Below are 17,284 nucleotides of genomic sequence, written 5' to 3'. Positions count from 1 at the left end.
CACCACGCTGCATGTGCATTTCAGGAAAGATACTACAGCAGCCAAGACAATCTCTAAGGGGGGTATACCCTCAACTACGCAGGACTATCATCCTCCTGACACAGGCTTAGGGCTGGGACTGATGCATAGACAGTGTGAAACAGGGCAAAACATCAAAATGGGGACAGGCATTGTGGGGAGAGAAACTACAGTTCACTCAGTAAACACAGTGAGAAGTGGAAGATAAATTGTTGGTCACAAGAAGTACCTTAACCCTTCTCCTCATTGCCCAGCGCAGAATGTGCGTGGAATATTCTTCCTACAGCAGTCCCAAATGCTCTGCTATGGTCTGAAGGACTCACAGTATGTGCAAGATTCATGAGATATCACAGTTCAGCTACACTGAATGAAGATTGAAATATGCATGAGAAATAGTGTCTTTTTTAAAAGTTCTGTAACATTTTTTCTTCATTTTCATGGCTGCTTTTGGAATTATCTCAGAAGCATCCCTTTGTGCTGCCCTTCTGAGAGGCTGGGGGAGCATGTAATGAAAAATGTTCTTCACATGGTAGCTGAATGCTATGGATTTTTTATTAATTGTTTTTCAGGGGCCCAGGCTATTTTGCTTCTGATTGTTGAGGATGGGAGTTATTTAAAAGTTAGGGAGTTAGGTGCTGAACAAACTGTCTTTCAAAATGTGGTTTTCAAATGCTGATTGTGGTTGCTTGTTGATCTTCCATGTTGATGCTATTGAGGCTCAGTATGTGAAAACTGAGGGTTAGAGTCAGTTGTTGGGTTTTTTTTTTTTTGTTTTTTTTTTTTTTTTTTTTGCACTGAAGTAAGCTTCTGGTTGCTCATTAAGTGTAAGGGAAGAGTAGTTTCTCTGATAAGCAAATGCCAATTTTATATTAATGAAGTGTGTTTCATGAGTGCTCTTTTCCAAGAGACTAGCAGTATCTGAGGGCCTGCTGCGAAGCATAGCAATGCAATATTTTGAGTGATTGCCAGCTCAGTGGAGATGCAAGGGCTGATCTACAGGCATGTTTGTTCATGGGAGACTTAGTGTGTCACTGCTGTGATGATTCTGTTCATGAAGCTTCTAGAGGCATAATAATATTTCATAAATAACTTGATGGCACTGCTGATTACTGAGTTTGCAATGGGAATTGATAACAAAGTGCAGATTTCCATTCCAGACAGTGAACATGTGATTTCCAAATGTTGGTTGAAGTACCGTGAAGAGTAAAAGATGGTTCACAGAAACAAATGGTAAAATACAGTTTATAGAAGCAAATGTGCAGAGGCTGCTAGAAGTATGAGGATTGCAACAAGCTGGGATTAGAACAGTGTGGGGGTGGAGGGCAAAGATAGAAGTTTAAGAACAGCTTGAGGACATTTGGTAAGTAAGTGATAAGATGTCCACAGGGCAAGTTAGAAGTGGATCAGGGGCTATCCCTCCTGCAGGGTCAAGACTTTACAACGAGGAAGACTATGAGCCTTTGTGAGGGGGAGACCCTCACTGCTCACAGCGCATGTGCACGAGGGAGGGACCATATGCTTATGGGTTGTCGAAATGTAATGAATATGTGTGCAAATTCCAGAAAAATCATTGACTGTGTATTAGTTTGGCCTATATCTGTAACAAGCTTTTGCCCTATGGTGTGTGAGTTAGGTGGAGCTAGCTCATGTCAATAGGATTGGTGACATAGCTATTTAAAGAAAAAAAACTTTTGTGAATTTGGTCATTACAAGATGGTGTATTTTAGAGTAAATTAGGTGTCTATAGCCTGAATTTGATGAAAAAAAAATGATCATGGTCGCGGAATGAGTGAGCGAGCTTGGTGGTATGTTTGTGTTGCGGATCAGCATTTTATGCTGTAGTTTAAGACCGGCTTTAGTGCTCTCACTGAAGATGCTGCAGTCAGTACTTGACAGTGGTAGAATGAATGATGCTAATTTGGAATGCTATACACAACCCTAGGTTTACTGTGCAAGGAACAGGTGAGAATAATTTCTCTATCTTCTGATGATAATTCCTCAGGCAAGTTGGAAGCAGTAGATCAACCGAAGTGTGGGTTGTCTTTGATTTGGTTAGCTTTGGAGAGCAATAGCCAAGTGCAAGCTTGGCAAGCTGCAGGACTTCTCAGATACTACAGTGGTGTCCACCAGGAGGCTGGCTGGCCTCCTGCGAAAGCCAAACTCTGGGCTATAGGTCATTTGTGTGTGCTACCTCTGTTAGATACTCCGCATCTCACCCCCTTTGTACCCAAACTCTTCCATGGGGGAAGAAGTTTGCTGGAGAGCTGAGGAGCTGCATAGACAGGGAGCTTGGGGAATATGCTGAGATTTTCAGGCATATTTTCCTGACTTGGGAAGCTGTTTGACCTCATCAGTGTTCTAGGCAGCAAGTCTGAAAAGGAGACCTTCTCTTGTAACACAGGCCAGTCATGTTCACAAAGATCTCTTTGTTATAACTGTGTCTGCTCCATTGCTCCTCTCTGATGAAACTCTTCTGCCAAAACCACAGCGTGCTTGTCTCTAAAAGAAGCAGGCTGGCAGCAGAGAGGGTGAGCTACTGCCTACTCCTGTCCTGCATTTTTCTGCCCCACAACTTTCCCTTGCTGCTGTGTGTGGGAGAATGCAGGCAACGTGTGGTAGCCTTCTTCTCCCAGGTAACAGTGATACGACAAGAGATAGTGGCCTCAAGCTGTGCCAGAGAAGGTTCAGTTGGATATTAGGAAGCATTTTTTTAGAGCAATGAGGCAGTGGCACAGGCTGCCTGGGGAGGTGGTGGAGTTGCAGTCCCTGGAGGTGTTCCAGAGCTATGTGGATGTGGCACGGAGGGACATGGGCAGTGGGCATGGTGAGGTGGTTAGACTAGATGATCTTAATGGTCTTTTCCAACCTTAATGATTTTGTGATTCTGTACATCTTGTAGCTCATATTTTTCGCTGGTCTCAGGTACTCGCACAATATGTGCTCAAAGGTGTTCAAAAGACCTACCCTTCAGGAAGTTGTGGTAGGCATATTTTATGTCAGATGGAGCAAATGGCCTCTGAGCAAATTGGCTTCTGGAAGCAAGACTAGTTCATCAGCCTATAGAAAGCCAAAGCACTGAGCTCTTCATGGTGCAGAAGGTTTTTTAGTGTATGTTGGATTCATTGGAGCAACATGGAAAACAGAAACATACACTTTATGTTTTTTAAGTTCTATAAAGGAGAGCAGTTAAAGAAGGAAACATTCAGGCTACCTGGACTTCTCATGTAGAGGGCTCCTTGTTGTACACATGAATCACACCGCCAAGCCCCAGGGAGAGTTAAACTGCTCTTTAGCCTCATGCGTCCCCACTCTGGCCATTGTGGCAGGACACACAGTTAGGACAACTGACTATAATCCTAGTGCAGCTACAGGCTATGCTTGCAATTCCTGTTGCTGATGGCTTTACCTGAATTACCAGCAGCAGTATCCATGCTCTTACTTTATTTTCTAGTTTACTTGCCTCATAATCCTTCTGGGTGTATTCACTAAAGCAACTTTCAGTACCTTAGAGGAATAATATTCCATCCAGTATTTCTGTTCAACTTCAACAGCATTTTGTTACAGGAGGCATAGTGGGAATACTGAAAGCCTTCTCCCTTTCCCACTCTTTGGCTCTGCATCTTGGTCCTGAGAGGTCCCTCTAAGGCATCCATCTGCTCCTGGCAAACACCACTCCAACACCTGTGAGCCAGATGTAAACAGCTGGATGGAAGGTGTCGTTTGTGATCCAGCTTTAATGCAAACCATGCTTAGGAGTGGTTACAAATGGCTCCATAAAAAAGACAAAATGCATAGCACAGGTGAGTAGCACCTCTTTTCTTATTTCGTCTTTCCTTTTATCTTATTTGCTTTCATATCTATGATATACTGGATTCTTTTGAGCGGCAGGATGAATAGCAGTTGAATTTCATTAATCTGGCTTCGATTTATCAAATCGTTTAACTAAATGCTGAAGTCATATATATATATATATGCTCAGTCTAAATGTTTGCTTAACTGCTCTCCTGAATAGGGATCTCTTAGTGCTGTTACTTCATTAATACTAGTGGTTATCTTCATTAATACTAGTGGTTTGCCTAGCAGGCTGTGTAGTTCTCCCTTTGGTATTTAACTTGATGAATGCAAAATTACCTAACCTGAGAGGTTCTGATAGCAAATTTCTAGATACCACAGATTTTGCAAAGGCATGACATTGCGTGACAGTACTTTTTGAAGACCGCTTTATATAGAACTCCTTTGTCTTTGAGACATCAGTATGACAAGCTACAGTCCTTTGTTCACCCTCCCCCCACCTCCAAACGCCCGCAGAGTTATCTTTGCTCTGCTTTCTTCCCATTGCTTTTTGAATATAATCTGGACTGATATCAGAAGCCTTTTCTTTGCTGTTGTTCTTCTAAACTTGTTACTTCTTTCCTTGTCCAGAAGCTGCTGTTAGTAACTGAGTGGAATGTACAGAGTATTTTCCATTAGTCCTCGTTCCTTTGCTGACAGCTTCAATAAATATCTTGAATTTCAATTTGGATCATAATATTTTATAATCTCACATTCTAGGCAGTTGTGGTTTGATTCTCCTGTCACTGTGAGCCATCTGAGTTTTCATCAGGCTGCTGAACAGTTTGTGCTGTGTCAGATCATGGCTTCTCTGTAGTCTCATAATAAGTCCCCAAGGAAACAGATTGTAAAAAATAGGTTTGGCTCAGATTGGATGTTAAGTCAAGGTTATAAAAAGCTTGCACTTTACTGTCTTCCTTTTCATTCTGTTCCTCTCCTTTCTTCCTTTTTATACCTTTTCACTTTTTCTTTCCCCTTTTTTGTTTTTTCCCATTTTCCTTCCTCTTTCTTGCTTACTTACATTCGTTCTCTCTTTCTTTCCTTGTGTCGCTTTTTCCTCTCTCCCTCTCTTTATTTTTCTCCTTCTCTTTCATTTCTCCCTCCTTTGAAGCTTGGCATTTGTCTGTTACCATTTGCCATTTAGGTTGGGAATTTCCAGTAAAAAAAAAAAAAAAGCCTTGAGGTTGATAAGGCCTACATGTTGTTTCAGCAACAAATCGGGTTGCTGAAAAAAATATGTAACCACAAGAAGCAGGATCAAAAGGTAAATAATAAATAAAGGTAATGTCAGTACCTTACTTTTGCAAGTCGGTCTTGGATATATATCAGAAACCTTAAGAAATTAAAGTACCTTTAAGCTGATTTCTGGTGTTTTTCAAATTAAACCTCAAAACACTGAACTTCACGCTTAATGGTCAATTGTTTCATGTTTACTTTATAAAATAAACATCAGACACTTAGTGGAATCCTTACTTGAGTTCTTACCAAAATTTTAAAGGGCAAATAAAATACAAATCTAGAGATTAAATGCAAATGTTTATCACAAAGGTTTGCAAATGCATGCAAACATGTATGTATCAGCGACTTAGTATAGAAGGGAAGCAGGACTGGAAATGATTTCAGTATTCTCTCAAGTCAGGAGATCGATTAGTAATTGTTGTCTGTGGTACAGGTGCATATCCCTACCTCCAAATAGCACTCTGCAATTCTGTTTCCATAGCATCACTTGGCAACAAGTCCTGAAGAGATGGGGAGAGACCAGAGTCAAGTGTCTGCTGGTACTATCACACATAAACATGATTTCCTTAATCTTCAAACGTCAAAAGAAAATCTAAAAATGTTGGACCAGGCTGGCAATAACTGTTGCTGGTTAGACACTTGAAAGTTAGAGTTTCAGTAAATACAAAGGTTTTTTTTTTCCTTGTTTGCTCTCCCTATCTCCCTCCACCTCTTTTCGCACCAAACACTTCTCTCTCCAACCTAGTAGCAAGCTGAATTATTTTTTTCCTGTTTCAGGAAGTTCTAACAACAGATTTCAATTTTTAATAGAAAGTAAGAAATGAGCAAAGGGAAGGAATAGGCAGGTTGGAATTACTTCTTGAGAGTAAGTTTGCAGAAGAGTGTTTGGATAACTGCATTTATAAGAACAAAACAGAAATGGAAGATGATCTTTTATCACTTTTCATATCTAGGTAAACTCTTAACATGAAAAAATTACACTCATTTTCTCTGAAAACCAAGGAAACTTGGCATTCCTTTGAAAGCCTTGTATGAAGGTTATGTTTCACTGTTGCTGGATGAAAAAAATGGGAATGGAGCAGTACATAGGTTAGTTTTCCCCATTAAGCAAAGGACTAAAACAGCTTTCATCTGGAAAGCAAACGAGAAACAAGAGTAGAATTTGTAGAGTTGAGTAACCCTTGTTAACAGTTACTGGCACTGTATTTGACTCTAAATGAAAACTGTTGCATTGATATGTGTATACAGCCTCTGCAGTTATGCTGCAGAGGAGGGAAAATAAAGTTATACTATCACTATTTAAACTGAATTCTGTTACTCGTTTCAGGAAAAGAAGCAATTTGGCAACAGCCACGAACCAAGATTTAAAAATAAGTCATGCAATGATTCTCCAAAGCTTCCAACCTTACACCCGCCTTTGCAGACCTATATGAATGACCCAGTGTTCCAGAACTGTCAGAGCTAGTACCCTTGAAGGCCTTCTGGTCCCTAGCATTCAGTGCTGGAAGGATGGCTTGTCAGTGCAGGCATCCCATGAGTATGTTAGGAGGAAGCATAGACTCTTGCCTTCCTTTCTTGGACTGTGAGCACATGGGAGGGCCCCTAAGCCTGAATATAAACCCCAAAAATTGAGGGACATAGCAAAGAAGGCAAGGGAATACCTCTTAAGTCACTGCACACCTCCTGGGAGGAGCAGTTTATTTTAAAGAAAACCTACCTTAGCTTTTTGGTCATAAATGGGATATAGTTGTTCTTCCTTCAAAACAGTGAAAAAGCTGCTTTCTCTTCATCTCTCCTATGATGCTCCTATGTCAGACAAGATGGTGATCTATATAAATCAAAACTTATATAGCCTCCCAAACTTTAAAGCAGGTGGTATTTTGTCTTACCATGCCAAGGATGGAACACTTTGGAACCAGAATGTCTCCCTGCACAGGAGGATGCCAATGAACTCTTTCCTTTGTAACAGGTGATAAATGATTTTGGTATTTGTGCAAGGTGTCTGCCTTCAGCTGAAAAATCAGAATTGGCAAACTTACATCAAGTAATTATTTATCTTATAGAGATGTCAATGCATGTTATGAACAGTCTGAGACTGCTGTGCTGAACAAAGATATTCTTCAGTTCCTTGCCTGCTGGATAGTATTCCACTCTCCATCATATTTGGAAAGTCGTGGCTGTCATGTGAGGTCCTGGATGACTGGAGGAAGGGTGATGTCACTCCCATTCACAAGAAAGGGAGCAAGGAGGACCCAGGGAACTAAAGGCTGGTGACTCTTACCTCTGTGCCTGGGAAGATCATGGACCAGATCCTCCTGGATGACATGCTTGATTACATGAGGAATGAGCGTGTGATTCTTTATCAGTGACATCAATGATGGAATTGAGTGCACCCTCAGCAAGTTTGCTGATGACACCAAGAGAAGTGATGCAGTTGACAAAGTGGAAGGAAGAGATGTCATTCAGAGGGACCTCAACAGGCTTGAAAGGTGGGTCTGGGTGACCTAATGAGATTCAACACAGCAAAGTGCAAGGTTTTGCACTTGGGCTGGAGGAATCCCAGGCATCCATACAGACTGGAAGGAGCGGTCCTTGAGAGCAGCCCTGCAGAGAAGGACCTGGGAGCCCTGATAGATGAAAAGCTTAACATGAGCCAGCAGCGTGCTCTTGCAGCTCAGAAAGCAAATGGTATCCTGGGTTCCATCAGAAGAGGGGTGGCCAGCAGGGACAGGGAGGTGATTGTCCCTCTCTGCTCTTATGAGGCTCCATCTGTAGTACTGTGTCCAGGTCTGGAGTCCCCAGTACAAGAAAGACAGACAGCTGTTGGAGAGGGTCCAGAGCAGAGCTACAAAGGTGATCAGGGGACTGGAGCACCTCCCCTACGAAGACAGGCTGAGGGAGCTGGGCTTGTTCAGCCTGGAGAAAAGAAGGCTGCAGGGTGACCTCATTGCAGCCTTTCAGTACCTGAAGGTACTATAAACAGGAGGGGAATCAACTCTTTCAAAGGGTAGGTAACAGCAGGACAAGGGGAAATGGTTTTAAGTTGAGGGAGGGAAGATTTAGACTGCATGTCAGGGGTAGCTCCTTATTATGAGAGTGGTAAGAGGTTGTGGATGCCCCATCCCTGGAGGTGTTCAAGGCCAGTTTGGATGGGGCCTTGGGCAGCCTGGTCTAGTATTGAATGGGGAGGTTGGTGTCCCTGCCTGTGGCAGGGGGGTTGGAGATTCATGATCCTTGAGGTCCCTTCCAACCCAGGGCATTCTGTGATTCTGTGATAGACAGTGCTGGCCTCTTCAGCTTAGCAGATTAGGACATTAAGACAAATGAATTTGATTTACAACTACAGAGAATCTGAATCATAATTTTCACACTATAAAACTCCAGAAGAGATGTTTCTGTTTTCTATCAGTTTTGTTTTCTCCAGGAAGGTACAGAATAAATGCAAATTTTATATTATGTGAAAATGTTACAATGTCAAAAAAATATATATATATATATATATATATATATATATATATATATATATATATATATAATAGAAGAACCCAAATACCCAGACAAACAAAATCAGCAACGCATATTATTGCTTTTCTTTATCAGTGGTTTGGTTTGATTTTAATAACATTTAACAGTTTTTTTTTTTTTTTTTGAAGAAGCAGGACCGTTTGGACTTCATAATTTGACTCAATTCGTTGATGTTTTGCCATACTTTGTTGTGGTATTTAGAGGGTGAGATAGGATAAGTGGTACAGGCCTTAAGTTGCACCAAGGGAAGTTCAGGTTGGATATTAGGAAAAAGTCTTCTCTGAAAGAGCAGTGAGGCAGTGGCACAGGCTGCCCTGGAAGGTGGTGGAGTCACCGTCCCTGGAGGTGTTCAAGAGCCGTGTGGATGTGGCACTGAGGGACACGAGAAGTGGGCAATATTGGATGGTTGGACTAGATGATCTTAGAGGTCTTTTCCAGCCTTAGTGATTGTATGATTCTATGATCATTTCATAGTATATAAATCATAAAACCCTAAGAAGGGTAATACCACTCCAGGCAGAGGTCTGCTCAGCCAGCATCTTGTCTCTCCAGGAATGGGCTTGAACTGCTTCCCGTGTGGCTCTGCAGCGTTAATTCATGTCATGCCTGCACCAGAACAGTGAGATTGCTTGACTGAAGGTAATGAATCCAGGGATGGGTAGTTAAGGCACACACAAGGAGTACAGAGATAACTGACTGCAGTGCACAGAGCCTTCACAGTGCTCTGTGTCTGCTACATATATTTCATCTTCTGTTGTGCACAGTTCAGCATCACTAAAACAATGTCTTACATATATTTCATCTTCTGTTGTGCACAGTTCAGCATCACTAAAACAATGTCTTGCTGTCTATGGCTATATGTCTTTCCAATATCTAATTTTGGAGACCTTCTGATTTGAGCCAGGACAATAAAAGAACAAAATGCCAACAATTCCTGCAGACCAACTGTTTTCTGTGTTGACAATAAATAATCTGCATCATCTAGATGTTTTTAGACAGCCTAAAGCACAGTTATGATTCCTTCCCAAATTTACCACAAGAAATTAAAATCCTACAGTACTGTGCTTAAGCTTTGAAACAATACGACTGCTCCACCCCCATGCACTGGACATACATTGTATTAATACAATATGTTTTGAAAATAACAAATTAGATACTGTGTCTCTATAATCAGAAGGTTATATTTACAGCAGTTGAAAATTTAGGGAAGTTTTGCTGATGGAATTAGTGAAAGCAGGATTCACTGTGAAACTGGACCTCATTTTTTGCAAGCTAGAGTTACAGCCTTGCTCTCTTGCTTTCCAGAGTGGCCCTTTGAAATTGTAGTGGTGTGCTAGCAGATTGAGGCTCTTTGATTTCAAAGCATCTACTATAGTCATTGCTGGAAGTCATTGCCAGAAATGTGGCCTTACATAAGGTTGATGCTGCACAGTGTCTCAATTCGGCCAATGGGATATAGTTGAGGAGGTGTTTTTACAAGCTTTTACTGTGTGTATGGAGTGCAGCACTCAACTCTCATGGCCAGAGAACCTAACAAAGGTCTATGTCATTCAGTCATTCATTTGTTCATTAATTTATGCGGTGGCTGAGTTGTAAGTGATTAGTCCAGCAACAAAGTCTGCAATTTACAACTGTAGCTGCAGCTAAGTATTACAAGAGCCTTGAAAACTAGCTTGCTGCTTCTTTCCTGCTGGGTTAAAACACAATAATAACAAACATACAGAAGTTAATGGTATATAGGCAATATGCTAATTGATGATGCTTGAGAGATTCCAGGGGACCCTTTTACTTTTGAGTAAAGACACTTGCCTAGTCTGAGTTGTCTGCACTGGTGCTATTAGAAAGCAGCAAACCCACAGCCCCAGCTTGCTGCAGTGCTACAGGCTGTGTAGGGGCTTACAAGGACCACCAGCAGCGTTTCTAAACCCATACCTCAGAGTCTGACTTGTGCCCATGAGGCTGTGCCCTTGTCAGGTCTTACGTCAAAAATAAAATCTAGTAAACCCTAAAGCTGTCTGTCTATTCTCTACATTTTTTCAGTTCTTCAATCCCCATCTGTGTGAATCTAAGTCCCAATCCCAAGGCCACGGGCTCATAGCAGCATTGCTAAGTATCAATCCCCTTTCTGTGAGTTTTCTCTTTGGGGAAGCAATCTAGCAGGAGTCAGAAGAGAGCCGAGGGGTGGGCAACAGCTATATAGCATGGACCAGTGGGAGCCACATCTGACTTTGCTGTTTCAGGCTCTTCTACTTAGTAGCATACCTACATAATTCTTGCTTTGATTGTGTTTTTTAATCATCAAAGATTTCTTGTAGGACTGAAAATATCCCTCCTAGGTAGTAGGAACAACCAGGACACTTTTTCCTGATCCGCTTCTGTAGTGCTGCATCCTGGACAGTGCTTGCTGCACTCATCCCTGAGACCTAACAGCACCCAGATCTGTGCCTGGAACACAATGCACAAGACACTCTTCTCCGGGCGGGAAGTTCACTTATCCTCTGCTTGGTGGAGTCTGTGTGAAATTTACTTTTGAGCTTACTTTCAGCAGGGCATGGTCAAGGATTCTTTTCAAGTTTCTTTCTCCTTTGTGTCTTTATTTAAATGTACACCCTATCCGTACTGACTAGAGCTGCCCATGAGCCTTGTTAGCTTGCTGGTGCCCCATCCTTTCCTTGTCTATTGGGATAGTTAGTCCTGGTGATGAGTGCAGCCTTACTGGGCTCTGTTGGCAGCCCTCATAATGCTGTTCCTCCAACCTGAAATGCAATCTCTATTGCATGGAAATGGCCTCTGTTAGCTTTGCTGCAGTCCTGGGAGGCTGAGCTTCTGTTCTAGCTCATTCATACATTGGATGATGTCAAGGATGTGATATTTTAAAACTCCTTGATACTATTCTGAACTGTATTTCATTTGTGCATGCCTTTATTTCTTTTAGTGCGAAACAGCCCTTCTGAGCCATTTTTTATCTTATGCTGCTTGTATATTTTCTTTTGGTGCCTGTAACCCTGTCAGACACCTTACCACCTTGTGCAGCTCTGTCCAGTTGGAAATTGATTATTGCCATTTGTCCATTTATCTTGTGCTGCCACATTTTTCACTGCCCCTGTGAATAAGCCCCTTCCTTCTCCTGGTTCCGTCAACCATCCTCTTCACCCATGCTGTGTGCTGTAGTCTCATGTCTATGCAATTCATTTCTGCATCATTTCCCTAATGTCAGGCCTTGTCACAGCTTGAAAAGACATTGACATCATCTGAGCTCTTCCAGCATCTCCCAATGCAATCTTGGTTTGCCCTTCCACCTGAGGTGTCTCAAAGCCCAACATCCAGTCATCTTCAGTCTGTCCTGGTTGGCTTCCTTTGCCTGGCAAATTCAAATTTCTTTCCCCAGAGTTAATTTTGCTTCCTGCAATAACTTCCCAGGCTCTGTCCCAGGCAGTAATTGCCAAGGCAGGGTCTGCTCCTGAAGCTGTATCTTTGGCTCCGCCACATGAGGGCAAACTTCCCTTCGCGTATCCTATTAAAAAAGAGAGAGCTCAGACCTGGCAGCCAGAGCCAGAACATCTTGGCCAGGAATGGTCCATCATTCTTGGTCCCCCCAAGATCTGGGCCTGCAGAACATCTCATACTCCAGAGAGAAGCTCAGATTGCTCTTTTTAAAAGTTAACAGTGGATTACTGTGCTTTTCCCAAGTCCAAAGGTGCTTGAATTTATAAATGTGTGTTTATTGTCTTCCTGTGCTTGAAGTCTGCCTCTGATTTATGCTTACAGATTAAGGCATAATCTATATCAGAAGGAAAGATGTTCTTGTTTTTAATTTAGGGAGAAAAAAACCCCACAACACTAAAAATCATAAAAAATTGCAAAACTTGCCAAAACCTCACTCATGTCAAAAGCCATAAAGAGATCTATTTAATTTCTTATTAAATATATGGTGGAGTAATTAAGTCCACATGTTCATTTGGACTGAATAAACTGTAATGCTCTAAAGAAGCTTCATGAGCTATTCTGCTGAAGATAGCAGGGGCAAAGCATCCAGCATCCAAGGATCAGGAGGCAGTGGTGACAAGTTAGCACCTAGTGTAGGGTCGCAGCCTGCACCAAAGCCACAGAGAACTGCTGGCTCCCATTAGGTGAGGATCTGGCCTCTAGGCTGTCTCCTTCTATGATCTGAATTGCAAAAAGCTGCTTTCTGCAGTTCTGACATCTGTCTGTGTGTACTATGTGAAAGCCAGGGTCTGCATACAGATGGGCACGGACATGTCCTTGGGCTCTGTTCCCATCAACTGCAGGAGTCCCTCTGAGTTCAGAGGGACTCGTGTGTTTGGAAATTACAGGGCATAAATCTGGGCACAGTTAGGAAGCAGCCTACAGGGAGAGCAAAAAAGGTCTGGTCTCTGGTTGAGTTCAAATTGGTGGGAGTTTGGACATCCACAAAGCTGAAATGTCAGCGAAGAGGCCAAAATGATTGTGTCTGATGAGCAACCTGAAAAGAGTTATTTAAATGCACAGGCTCTGCAACCGAGGGCACAGTCTGAGCATCCAGCCATTCCACTGTAATGACTTTCGTCCTAATAATAACTTAAATGGTTTCCTAAACATTAACTTGAACTTGCTCAAGGGAAGAACCTTTCTTTGGTTATAATAATTTCACGTGAAATACAGCATGCACATTGCAAGGTAACTAGAGTTAATGTCAATTATGAATCACAAATTTCCTGCTCTAAATAGCATTTCTTCTCAGCAACTTCACGGACGGCAAGCTGCCCTGACATTTTAACCCAAATTGTTCAGCTGAGACTAATACTCACTTACTGTTTCCTTTTTAAATGTGAAGCTTTATACGGGCTGTCACAACACAAAACCTAGTGGTGAACAAATTAATTTAATTTCTCATAATAAATAGCATGCAAAAAATGTCGCTTCCACTTTGCCCACTGCACTTATAGTCCAAGAAAATCACTTAATGGGGGTACTAGTAGGAGGATGTAACATATTAGAATCTGCCTATATCTTCCCCGATCATTTTTTTGCTGCTATAGATGAATTTACAGGAGTGTTTTTGGTCATTATAGAAATGTTGAAATCACACTCCTACCTCTGATATTCTACTCAGGAAGGTACTATGCCCTTTTCAACTAAGTGGAGATACTCATGCCATCTGAGGTTGTTTTCTCTTTGTGATTCTTGCAGATCTCCCTGAAAGTAAACTACAATCTGACCCACAGTGATATGCAAGCTGCAAGGAGTCCTTAGAGTCTGACCTTTGCTTAGAGATGGTGCTTAAGACTGCATTTAGATACGTTAGCCTTCAATATGTACTCAGGCAAAACTGCCCATTATGTCACTGGAAGGTGTTCAGGACTTTCTACGGATCTCTGATCTCTCGAGGAATGTGGCAGACAGGAAAAACAGCAGAGTTGCTTGTGTTTAGATAGAGACCAAATTTGACACCCATGGTGCATCATGTATCATCTATATGGGTGGGTATAAATGCTGTTGAAGCATGGGAGAAAGCGCTTGGAGAAGAGGGACCACCTGTAGGCTATATTCCAAGGTCTGAAACTCCACATGGGAAACCTGAGTGGCCTGATTGAAAATCCTTCTGGAAAAAGACTGAGGTGAATAGAGACTACTTTTAGATGTGATTTGGAGACCCATGGGACACATCAGGACTGTTCTTTGATACTCAGAGAAGCATCTGACAGACAGCAAATCTTTACAGGGAGATTCTTTCTCCAAGAGATGGGAGAAATACCCTGCAAACTGCACACTGCACATCAAGTGTCATTATCCCATACTGTTTGACACAAAACTTTCCTGCAGCCTTAGGAAAAAAAAAAAAACCAAAGTACTTAGCATTGACCAATGTATAACTGTGGATATCTGGCAGGTTATATAGAGAGAGCATATGCTTACAGGATAGTTTCAAGCAGCCTTAAATGTGAAATTCATTTGCCAGAACCAAGCCATCCAACAGCTGGATTAGTAAATCAGAAGTCTTGGCATCTTGGCCAACATTCTTGGATCACTTTGCTATTAATGGACAGAGTGTCAAATGCGGTTCCATCTCATCCTAGCATCAGCAAATGAAACATGCTTTGGGCAGCACCTATTCCTGTTACCACTGACAATAAGAGAAGCCTAGAGTGATCTGCTGAGTCTGAGATCTCTTAACTTCAGGGCAGTGAATCTCACAGGTGTCTGGAAAACAGTTGATCCAAACCACCAGATTCACAGAAACACAACAGTTTTTCTCCATCAGATATAAAGAAGTGTCAATGGTGATCAGAGTGCACTGGAAATATTAGTCAGCATTTTGTCACTGCACTGCCCTCAGATTTGACTCCTGAACAAGAATTTAGGAATAAACTTCGAGCACCAGCCCTCCAGACTGATGGCTGAAATTATCTGGGAAGGCAGGATGATACACTTGCAGTCCTGTGGAGAAGTCAGACTTGTGCTGTTTCTGCTTTGCCTGGGGCATCCACAGTAGTACATCCAGTCACTTCAAAGGAAATGGGGACAGGGATTATGGTGGCCACAGATTCTTCTAACAGAAGACTCTAAACTCAGGCAATCCTATCTTCTAGCAATCTGAAGGTAGATTAAAGGCATATTTACTCTCTTATTCTTTTTTTTTTTTTTTGTCACAAGATTGTCTTTCTGGTTTGTCTGTCCTTACCTTTGTTTCTCCCATTGGCTTTCCAACCAGCTGGCTAATTTCAACTAATTTTGCAGCAAAGCAGATTTTGGAGAAAACAATACTTCTTGACAAATCCTTGGATGTGTAAATAGGCACAGGCTCTTTCCCCTAGACAGCAGTACTGTTGCATCCTATTAATGTCTTGCAGAAGAAAATTGAAGCACACATGGTTCAGAAGTTTGAGTAGGTGAGTAGCACTCTCGCTGGTGAGTGGGTGCTTGCTAGCCAGTTAGAACATACTGTCCCTTCCTCAGCAATCAGGCAGCAGCTTTAAAAAGAAGTTGAGATTTTTGTGGAAGGAAACAAAGGATACAGCTGAGGCAAAGTCAGTCATAACCTGTCCTTAAGAGATTTGAGGGCCAGGGAGTTGAAGGTAATGTAATGGCAAAACTTGAATGGGCAAACATGAGGGACGTAGGAATAAAAATGTGTAGTAATACAGACTTCTTCACATCCCCAATATTGCCTGTTTATCGTGGATTTGTAGGCAGCATGTTGCAAGAGAGTCCTCCATGTCCATGTCCTGCACCTACTGCTTGCTGAAGGCACCAGCGGACACCAGCTTTAGGGGACACCATTTCAGGTTGTAGTGGAGAATCATTTTCATGCTCGTTTAAAAAAATCCGAGTATATTTCACAGGCAATGTGTCTTTCTGACTTCTGCGAAAAAAAATGAATAAGCAAATAGTTCAGGCTTAATTTTCACATTATTCTTTATAGCTCCCTAAATAGAGGAAACCTTGCTATTATAACTTAGTATATATAAGTCACGGAATAAACACTTCCAGATACTCTTAACACACATTCACATATACACAAAACAACAGGAGAATTTAAGCTGTAGAATAAAATAGGCAGTTATGTGTTTAAATAACCTTGCAAAATGAATCTGAGGGAAAACATGACAGGATAACTTAATACATGAAAAACAAAAATTACCTAAACAAACGTTTGTGCTACTTGATCCTGGATTGTTATACATGGGTATATAACTTTATGTACCAGAATTATTAATTATCTAATACCTGTTTGGATTATTAAAATGGTAGAAATTAGTTTCTCTAAAGGTCCTTTTCTGACAGTACATTTGATGATATGGACATCTGTTATCCACTCTCTGAGAATGCAACAATCACACATGGAATGTTATGAACTGCCTGCGCTGGAAAATCTCTCAGATTGAAACATAAGGTTTCTTTTGCTGCAGAATTCTGAGTACTTTTCATTGACAACAAGTTGTACTCTGTAGAGGTGAAATTCTACTCCTTCAAGAAGTCAATATGATGCTTAATGATGTCAGTGGAGCAAAAAATTCAGTTCTACTGAATTGCAGGTAATGGTAGCATGATCCTTTTCTGCAGATGGACATAAGTTTTGTATGTGTGCCTGGGTGGAATATGGAAAAAAGTACACTAAGAGTTCAGGTTTGCAATGCATTTCATGAGGAGTCAGTGAGGGATGCCAGTAGAACTTTACACAGAGGTGAATCTCTTTCTCTTCAGAAATATAGCCTAAGTCCTTTATCTGAGTTAATTCTACCTATCTAAAGAACAAGAATTTAGTCTGACTGTCAGCAAATCGTTGTTCACAGGGAGAAAGACTGTTGCTGATGACTACCTTAAACTGTCCTGAAATGAAAGTAATTTGGGATGGAAACTCCATCTGCCATTGGAAGAGCCTACACTCAGTTTTCAGATGATAGCTGCTAGGTGAGATAAGCTCCCCTTGAAGGGATCTCTGATTAAAATTGAGTTAGGAGCAGGATATTTTATCAAATATATGGTCATTTCATATGTCGAATCATCTCTGAAAACATATCTCTGATCTGTGCTTCGCGCTTATTCTATTTTAAACTACTGTTTTTATGGGAAGGATTAAATTACAGTGGTTGAGAGAAGATGAATATTTAAGAATGATTATGAACAAATTGTGGGCCATAGACAGGAAATGGACATGGCTGAGCAAGGA

The sequence above is a fragment of the Tympanuchus pallidicinctus genome, unplaced genomic scaffold, assembly GCF_026119805.1.
Source record: "Tympanuchus pallidicinctus isolate F22 unplaced genomic scaffold, pur_lepc_1.0 scaffold14, whole genome shotgun sequence".
Classification (NCBI taxonomy): Eukaryota; Metazoa; Chordata; class Aves; order Galliformes; family Phasianidae; genus Tympanuchus; species Tympanuchus pallidicinctus.
This window is presented reverse-complemented; position numbering follows the sequence as displayed.